The following is a 10,532-nucleotide window of genomic DNA, read 5'->3' on the forward strand; positions in this document are numbered from 1 at the left end:
TCGGTGCGTCCGTAAATCAGGCGGCGCGGCCCGGTCGTTACGTCCTTTATCGTTATGTAATATGTTACGTAACGCCGGGTTTTCCGTTACCGCTGCTAACCACGTTCTTGTTGGTGTGGTCGGGGACTTTTTTCCAAAACGCGCAACGGGTGGGTATGCTTGTGGGGGTAGTATGGGGTAAGAAAGTTTTCACTTACCGGTGATTCCCCGCCGGGGAGCCAGTTGATGCGGTCTTGTGGGGGCCGCGTGAGTGGTGTGGTGATGAGGTGACCAATAAATAAATAAACAACGCAACGTTTATGAATATGTGTTTGTTTTGTGTATATTTTATTCACAGTTAGCTATTCACATCAAGGAAGCTACGATATGAAAAAAAAATGTAACGTATGCAAAAAAGAAAGAAAGACACAAGGTCGTACAATCCCATTCGCGGAGGTATCTGCGTTCCGTTGCGGGCGTATGTGTATAACTGATGACAATTAATCCGGTTCACCGAACGGCCGGCCGACGGTTCCTGGCGCGGGTGTCGCGCGCCGGCGTCGTCCGTCGTCGATTGGCGGTTTGTTTGAGAAGCATAGCGCGGCTTTCCGCGTAAAAGGCTATTTGAATTCAAATAGCTATTACGCGGGACCGCGTCAATTGCAATTAAGACACCTCCTCCTCGAATGTCGGGACCATGAATTTCGTAACGATCACATCGGAAAACGGTGTAATGAGGACAAAGTCCAAGTTCAGAGTCATTAACAGAACGAGATAACCAGGTTTCAGTTAATATAATTAAATCATAATTAAGAAGTGCTAGGTTACGTATAAATATATCCAATTTGGTATTTAGACCGCGGACATTTTGATAATATACAGATAGATTTTTTGAGGTAGTTGATGTTATAAGTTTTTTGAGATAGTAGGTACATTGTTGATGTATCTAATAAATAAATTATCCTCGCCGGCATCACTACGTTGCTTAAGTTGAGATACAATTTTAGTAAAATATTGCCGTTGCTGTGTTGTCCGATCAGATGCAATGCGAATATCCTTGTAGTTAGCAGTACTAAGTAATTTACGTTTTACTTTTAAGACTTCAAAAACATCGGATGAATTAGGTAAAGTAGTAAGCAGAGGACGAGGTTTATTTGATTGTTTACCCAAGCGACGGACAGATACAGGATTAATTTGTAAATCAATGCTTTTGAGTATTTCATCAACAGTAAGAGTGTCAGTTAACTGATCAGGTAAAGAATGGCACATTGATATTATCACCAAGCAGCTCTTCGGCCCTCAGAGAAACAGAAGAAGACTTAGACTCAGGGACACCATAGACCATAGTGTTGAAAGAACACCGTTCACGCTCATAAGTCTCTTGCAAAACTTGTGTGACAGTAGTTGACGTAATAGCAGAGGTGGAATCAGACTCAAGGGACGCTACCTTGTCCTTAAGCAAGTCAATTTCAATAAGTAACGCTGAATTTTCAGCTTTTAGATCCGCAACTAGACACGAGAGCTGTTTTAGGTCATTTTTCAATTCTTTAAACTGAGACTCTTGGGCAGCAGATTGCGCTTTATTAGAGGACATATAATCACCACGAAAGGAGAGTAGCGTAGACATCACATCCTCTAGGGAGGTAGCGCTGGTAACTGACGTGTTAGAAGAGGTTGCAACAGTGGAATGTGCTTTTGGAATGATGACCGAAAAGTTTCAAGTTTTAAGCAGAGCAATTCGCACCCGTAATACAGAAAGAGTGACTGATATTATAAAATCTGTGTGCATTCTTCACAATTTCATTCGCAAAAAAGAAGGAGTTAAATATACACCATATGAACAAGTTGAAAACATTCAAGATAGCATCGATAGTACAACGGTATTACCAATTCAAGATCTTGTGTTACGTGATCGTGCTTCCGCTCATGAAGTTAGAAATTATTTAGCAAATTACTTTCTCACTCCCCGAGCCTCTATTCCATGGCAGTGGAATTATTGTGTTTAAACTATAAAGAATTGCCTGCTTAAGATGTATTGAATATTTAAATTCATATTTTTCTGTTTAATAATAAACAAAAATATTTGAAATGGTTTATTTTATTATTTGAGTTATTTTTTGTGTTTACACTTGAAAGAAAGAATATTATTTAAAATATAGTTAGTACAGTATGTGTACATATAGTGCAGTTATCTAATGTGGACGCGTATTTATAAATTAACCACTAGAAAATCCAATATTTTTAGTTATTCGTCGATAACTTATCGATGTACATTATCATGGTAGCATGGGCTATTTACGATCAACAGTAGGTATTTGTACAGGCGTTAATATGACTTTAATGAGCAAAGATAGAATTATAATGATTATTATTATTATTTTAGAATATGCAACTATAAATAAATATGCAATTAATATGCATTTTCATTGAAATATGCAAAAATACGCAAAAAAAAGTAACCATATAATCTATACATTATGAAACGTCGACTTTTATAACCAAAATAATTATTCTAGGTGAATTGTAGAAGAATATGCATTTGTATATAAATCCGGGCCCTAATCATAATAATATATTAAAATATACATTAAAATATTTAGACAAATTATAATTAATTAATAATTATAAATAATAAATTCTTTATAGCCATGTACTCAGAACCAATTATTATACATATTATTATTATTATTGTGATAATACTTGAATATTCTCGGCCTTACCTGTGAGCTTAACTTCTGTGGCTACTTCACTCCAAGCTTTTTCCGTTACATTTCTTTTGGAGTAGCTTTTTAAGGTATAATTATATAGCTCGGGATACTTTTCTATTTGTTGCACAAATTTTATATTAAAATTTTGATCCATGTTATATTATTTTATTATACACGAAATAAAAATTACCGAGCAACTCGATCAACCAAAGTAGCGAGGAGACCGGCATGTCTAGTCGCCAGTTGACTAGTCGCGTCAGTTTATCAGTCGCGGCGACTTTAGTAGCGCCGTCTGAACGACGCCATTCAAACACACATGCGCAGTAGCCTAGTCGCCTAGTCTCCTAGTATCTAGGCGATTGCAGTTTCTTTTGAGTATCCCCGTGTGAGGAGGGCCTAAGAACTACAGGTCCATAAGCTTATTATCTTCGGTGTCAAAAATATTCGAAAAAATTATCCACTCCAGGCTTATAAATCATTTAAATGCAACAGAAGCAATACCCCACTGTTAATTTGGCTTTAAACCAAAACACGACGACACAACAACTTCTTCGTATTACAGAACACATAATAGTAATGGGTTCGAAAAAAAGAACACACCGGAGCAGCTTTCCTATCATAGCTAATGCATTTTATAAGGTCTGGTATGACGGTCTACTTTACAAATTAAAATGCCTTAATACACCTACAGTCATCTTCAACATCATCAGATCATTCCTATATTCACGCAGTTTCACCGTCCAAATAGAAGACACAAATTCGGATATCTCATACATTAATGCTGGGGTACCACAGGGATCAAAACTGTCCTCAATACTTTTCGATTTGTACATATCTGACTTCCCCACAACAATGAACACGAAAATAGCTCTATATGCGGATGATAGTGTAATATATTCTAGTTCTGATAATGTAGATAAGGTAATAGATAATATTCAAACTCATCTCGACGCAGTTCAAAAATGGGCACAAAGTTGGAAAATTGCACTCAATCCATAAAAAAGCTCAGCAGTCCTATTCACGTTACGAAGACCCAAATTCTATAATACATTAAAGTTCAACAGTCAAAACATAGCTTGGTATCACAATATTGAATATCTTGGAGTTTTATTAGATAAAATACTCACTTGGAATCCTCATATATCATCGAAATTACAGCAAGGATACCAACGCTTAAATAGTATATTGTGTGGCAAGGGTGGGAAGTGAGCCACACATACTATTTTTTGTCACGTCCCTGCGTTCATGGAAAAGGTTACGCAATGATCTATGCAACAATTATAGACTTTTCTACAAAATATGTTTATGCGTCATGCAAGGAGGTTATACTATAAATTTAAGATGTAACCAAAAGCTTATGTTTTGTAAGGGCCGTGGTAGGTATACATTTTAGTTTCTGGTTGTGCAGGGGATACCTACGCGCCCGGCGGCCGGCACTTTTGGGGATTTCCTCTTTTCCGCCCGGCACTTTAGGGATTTCCTCTTTTCCGCCCGCTGGACGGAAAAAGGTTGCTTTCCAACGCTTCAACCGTGGTCGAAAACCAAACTTTCGGTGCAAGCGTGACAAAAATATTATATCCACTCATAAATCGGCAAACTTCATTGAACTGGAAATGCTCTCTATTAATATATAAACAAATAATTCGCCCTTTAATTTTATATGCAGCCCCGGTCTGGGGTCAATGTGCTACAACTCATATACACAAAATGCAAGTATTACAATCAAAAGTCCTACGTGTAATTTCAAATGCCTCATGGTTTGTCCAAAATGACGCACTGCACACAGATCTCAAAATTCCTACTATCAAAAACTACATAAGAGAATTATCGGTAAACTTCTTTAACAAACTATCTAAAGCAAGTGGTCCACAGCACTTCAGGCTTCAGCGATTCACCCGTCCAAACAGTCGCAGACTCCAACGCGGCCGTCCACACGACATCCTAAATCTTTAATCTACTAATGTATTATGTAAATATTGTCTTATATTTTATTATTTTTACTATCTGTCAATGTTTCACAATCTTATTCTATTCAGTATATTTTAAACCATAGTTTTAACTATTTAACTATTTATACCATAATTGTGATCTAATTTATAAATGTTAAAAAATAATTAATTCTTTACACCTAAGTTTAGATGATGTCGAATGTCAGGAAACCTTTATATTAATAATAATAAAAAAAAAAATCAATTTGTTTATAATAATTGTTAATAATAAGTACCAAACGTTTGGTTGATTTTACTGAACAGTGAATAGTTTTTTCTACTAGTAGATAGTAGATACTGCTAATGTTTTATTGAAATAACGTTTCAATTTGGTAAAAATAGGCATTACGACTGGAATAAAACCCAAACGTTTGACTGATATGACAGATTATTCTTGTTCACGATATTACGATATCGTATATAGAGACCCACGTCCTCGTGACACAATTCACTTCGAGACTCGAGTTGTGTAGTGTATACGATCGCCATTTTAGCTTGTTATTAAAACGTTAATTGTGTTAAATATTATATTTAAATATTTAAGTGCTCTGATTTTGTTTATTGTTGACATAACATTGTGCTTTATTTATATGAGCCGAACATTTAATGTTATAAATATTAATTATAAGTTATTACTGTTTTGTATTACCTTATGCCCACGTGTGTTGCCTATTGGGTACCTACGTATTATTATTTTATTACTAATAAAATACGATAATCTTGCATAAGAAATGGCTGATTATGTGCCAGGTATGTTGAAAGCTTGGGGCCTAGAATCTTATACAGGCTTATTTAAAGGTAATATATCCATTGAATTTAATATTTAATGCTTGCAATTTTTTTTTTTTTGTATCGTTAACGTGCTTATATTTAATAATTATTAGAACATGGAATAAATATATCATGCTTAGCGCTTTTAACTGGTGATATGTTGAGAGAAATTATTACTATGATTGGAGACCGGGCAAAGTTTAATGCTAACTCGGAAGAGTGGCGTAAAGTTATTGCTCTTGCTAATAATCAAGCACCGTTTACGGTATTGACTAATTTATTATGAGTAACTACCTAGGCATATATTTATTATAATGTATCATTTTTAAGGAATTATAGAATGATTCTCATTTCACAATCGAAATTCCATCACCAGTATCGCTCACTTCTTTGACAGCAACAGATTCAGAGGTCTCAAGGTTTTTTGATACTCAACAGTCTTATTCATCTAATGATATTCAACATTCTCAAGGACCTAGGCAGTCTGATATTACGGGATCAATTAATTTATCTGAAGTTGTTGAAAAGGTAATTTTTTTTAACATTTCACGCCCAATTTCCATTGTAAGATTAAATAAATATACAATCATGAATCATTGAGATTTCAACCATCATGTTTTATTTGGTATGTCTACCACGAAAAAATAAACCAGGAAAAAATAACCCCATTTACAAATTGTATCATCTTATATCTATTTTATTATAATATTATTAATATAATTGTTTTTTATTATTAGGTATAAATATTATGTTATGATTAAATATTGTTTTTTTAAAAATATATACTTACAATTAAATATTTTGATTATATGTTAGGTACCTATATATTTTATATTAAAATAGACATTTTAATGTAATTTATTATATTATTATAGGTTACTCATAATTTTTTATTATAGGTATTTTATGTGGTTATTTTTTCACCGGTAGTTTTTCGGGGTTTAAATGTCTGGTGTTTTTCCCGGGGTTACTTAGGTATAACAGGAATTTTTGTTTTTTAGGATTGTGATTTGTTAAATTACTTAAAAAGCACCACTGAAGGAAAGGCTTTATTAGCAACTTATAATGCTGATGGTTTATTAGACAATAGTGAACGAAGAAAAATTTGTAATTTAATTGTCAGAAGAGAGTTTCAAGAAGATCCTGAAAAATCCGTCAAAACTCAGATTACTTTTTTTAGCTGAAGAGATAACAAATGTTTTCCTTAAAGAACATTTGAGTACATATTTCATACCCTATATTAACTATGGTAAATACTAATTACATATTAACATGTAAATTAAAACATTAAAGTAAATCTATCATTATATTTCCTTTATTACAGGTCTGTCAGTAAAAAAAGCAGCAAAAGGGAAACTCCTTGATATTGCTTCAACAACAAAAGAAGAGAATACAAAAAGGCTGGGCTCATTTCTTCGACCAGTCGTTCCCCTTCTTTTGAAAATTCTCCGGCCTCGCTTTTGTTGAATCAGACTACATCAGAAACTGGTAAGTTTATAGTAAGTTTATAACTAATAAGTTATTTATAAGTTTATAACTATAATCCATGTCTAATTATTACTTAAGACTTCTTTGAAATTGAATTTCAAATACTATTTTCAGGACACTTATTATGATAGTATATATTTATTTATTCATTTATTAGGTAGTTAATAACAGTAAAAAATTTCAGCCAAATCGGTTCTGTAGTTTTCTCGGTTAGCGCGGTCGTAGAAACCCACTTACAATTTTATATAGTAGTATAGATAACCGATACTTAAATAAAAATATTACTGATTAACGAAATCTTTAAATTTTACTCTATAAATGTAATGTTTAAAATGTTTAAAATAGTTACTACCATAAATAGATAAACTAATTTTAAACCATACACCTACAACCTACACATTTTAAAGAAAATAAGTAATGCATACAAGTTATATACCTATTAAACTTACATCTCGTTTGAGGGGTTTCAATTCAAATTGAACTATTATATCTAGTAGCATAAGAGTGTGAAGAGTAATTAATTAATTCCTCTTACTTAAACATAAATATAGGTACATACATTTTTATTATACAATGCATTCAAATTAGATAGGTAGATAATATTCATTAAAAATATTACTTGGGTATCAACTTGGTTTGAAAAATATAAATCTTAAAAGAGAATTCATATTAACCTTAAATTTATTTATATTTTTATTTTAAGCACTTCCCCAAAATAGTATTCCATAAACTATGATGAATTGAACCAAACTTACAAAAGTTATAGTTCTTAATTATTGTGATAAAAATTAAAAATATTAAATATTTCTAAGTACACTGAAAATGTAAAAAAAATATTATTTTTGATATAATTAATGCGAATTATCTATTTTAAATTGTTATCAATGAATATACATAAATATTTAATATACCTAACTCTACTTACTATAACCTAACCACTTTTTTTTTTTTTTAAACATTATTTTGATCTTAAATTGAATTTATTCCTAATTTAAATTATAGAAAATGTTGATGAACAAATACAATGGTTAAATAGTTCATGTGACCAGGGGCGGACTGGCCCAGGGTGCTATACACCAAGTAGCACCCCGGGCCCCCGTTTGTATTTATGATCCGGGCCCCCGATTACCACAGTCGGTATATGGTATAATACTGGTATAATACGGTATTATACAAAATAAAAATAAAATAACATATTTCAACATCTCTACAAATAAACAACATGTTATTCTTAATTTTTTTTTTATATTTACTTATAAAACTAAGGGCTCTTTTCTAATTTAGGTAGGTTTGAAAAAAAATTACGGGCCCCTAATTAATTTTGCACCCCGGGCCAAAAATAGCCAGTCCGCCCCTGCATGTGACCCTTGGAATTTGGTGCAGAAGTATTGGGAAATCACTAGAACTAAACGTTTAAAAGATATACCAAGTTTAAATTCTAAAGGTGCTATTCAACCTTTTGATTACATGAAAAGTTTTCCAGCTTTATAAAATCCGTCTGGCTATATTCTTGTAGGTATCATATAACTTAATAATATCATAAAATTCAATAACTTCTAAAGTATTTCAAAATTGTAGTTGATAGAAGACTTTAACTCCATCTATCCGGAAAAAAATGAAAATAAAATTTTTCATACCTTAAATTTACTTTATCCGGTAGAAAGTTTGCCCGTGTAGAGTTTTATTCAAAAAGGTTTTTATAAAATAAAAACAGCTTATGATTCAGAATACGTTTCTGTTAATTCTCTGCTCAGTGATCTTGACATTAATGTTATTTGATAACTTAAATTATTAACTTTTGAAACAGTTACCTACTTAATACATATTTACCTATTTAGCAGGAAGCAATTTTTTTTTTTTGTTATTTCATAATTTATCAATACTTCAAACTATAAAATTTAAATATAGATAAATACAAATAAGTTTTCCATCGTCAGGTTTATTGTTTATTCTATTGAAACATGCCTTTTTGTTTTTTATGCATGGTGAATTTGCCAAATATCTCATAGTTACGTAAACATTTTCATATTAAGCATGCCACTCATGATTTTTCATCGTATAATTGTGCAAAAGAAGTGCAGTAGATCTTTTCATTTAGTGAATTCATTAAAAAAACATCTAGCTATACATACATTAAATTAATGTACATTAACTAAGAAAACTGTTTCAACTCGTAATGTAACAGTTAAAAATGTATCAACGGAGACCATTAACGATAACACAATTTCTATAGATAAGTTAGATACAATTCTATGTTTACCAGAATCGAGCCCTAATAATAATAATTGTTCAACTAAAAACAGTTTAAGAAGAGTAATAAATTCCTTATATGACAATCCTCAAATTCCTCGTAATGTAGTTCAAACAGTAGTTGAAGATATGACAGATGTATTTAACAGTTTACATCAAACTATAAAGGAAAAAACCAACCAATTATTTTTAAATGATACTATTTCTAATGAATCTTTTGATCATTTTAACAATATTTTAAATGAATTTGAACACCCTTTTTCTGACTATAACACAGAGTACAAAATAATTAAATATTTTACTGAACTTGGGACACATATTCCTCCTCGTGAATATGTTGTGGGTGAATGATTAAATGAAACTAGAAAAAAAACTCTTTTTCCTTGTTTCTCCAGTCCATTGCACAGCAAAGTTTATTCTGATACGTGATGGTTTAAAGAATTTTTTCCAAATTAAAAACTTGTTATCAGATACATTAGATTACATGAATGAATGTAAACTTAATGAAAAAATACTTTTAAATATTTTACAAGGTAGTGTGTGGAAAGATAAAGATAAATATCATGAATATCAATCTGTAGTTCCAATTTTAATTTTTTAATTTTTTGATGATTATGAAATTGGCAACCTATTGGGTAACCTTTCTGGTATCCATAAGCTTGGAGCTGTGTACTTATCTATTCCTTATTTACCTCCTCACCAGAAATCTTCTTTAAATACAATTTTTTTGGCATTATTATTTCATTCATCAGATAGGCAAAAGTTTAGAAACAATGTTATATTTAAGCCACTTATTGGTGAATTAAATTATTTAAGAAATACAGGCATAAAAATTGAAACAGATGATTTGAAAGTAAATTTAAAATTTTAATTAGATGTTATAATTGGAGATAACCTTGGAATTCATAGTATCACCGGATTCGTTGAAAGTTTTTCTTCCAACCATCCATGTAGAGTATGCAATATTAGAAAAGAAGAATTGAAAAAAACAGTGTTATGCCGATGATAATTTGTTAAGAACAGTAGAACAATACAATATTGATGTTAACGAGGGAGATGTATCAAACAGTGGTGTTAAAGAAAAATGTGTCTGGCATGATGTTATAGGATTAAATATATTAGATCAGATTGGAGTTGATATTATGCACGATATACTAGAGGGTGTAGGAAAGTATGACTTGGCATTTTTAATAACATACTATGTCCATGACTTGAAAGTATTTTCATTACAAATACTTAATGAAAGAATAGTGTGTTTTGATTATAGCCCAGACAAAGGAAATAAACCATCTGTATGATGTATCGAAAATAAAATAAGGCTTTCTTCATCTGAAATGTTATCATTTAT

The sequence above is a fragment of the Acyrthosiphon pisum genome, chromosome X (genome assembly GCF_005508785.2).
Source record: "Acyrthosiphon pisum isolate AL4f chromosome X, pea_aphid_22Mar2018_4r6ur, whole genome shotgun sequence".
NCBI classification, from domain to species: Eukaryota; Metazoa; Arthropoda; class Insecta; order Hemiptera; family Aphididae; genus Acyrthosiphon; species Acyrthosiphon pisum.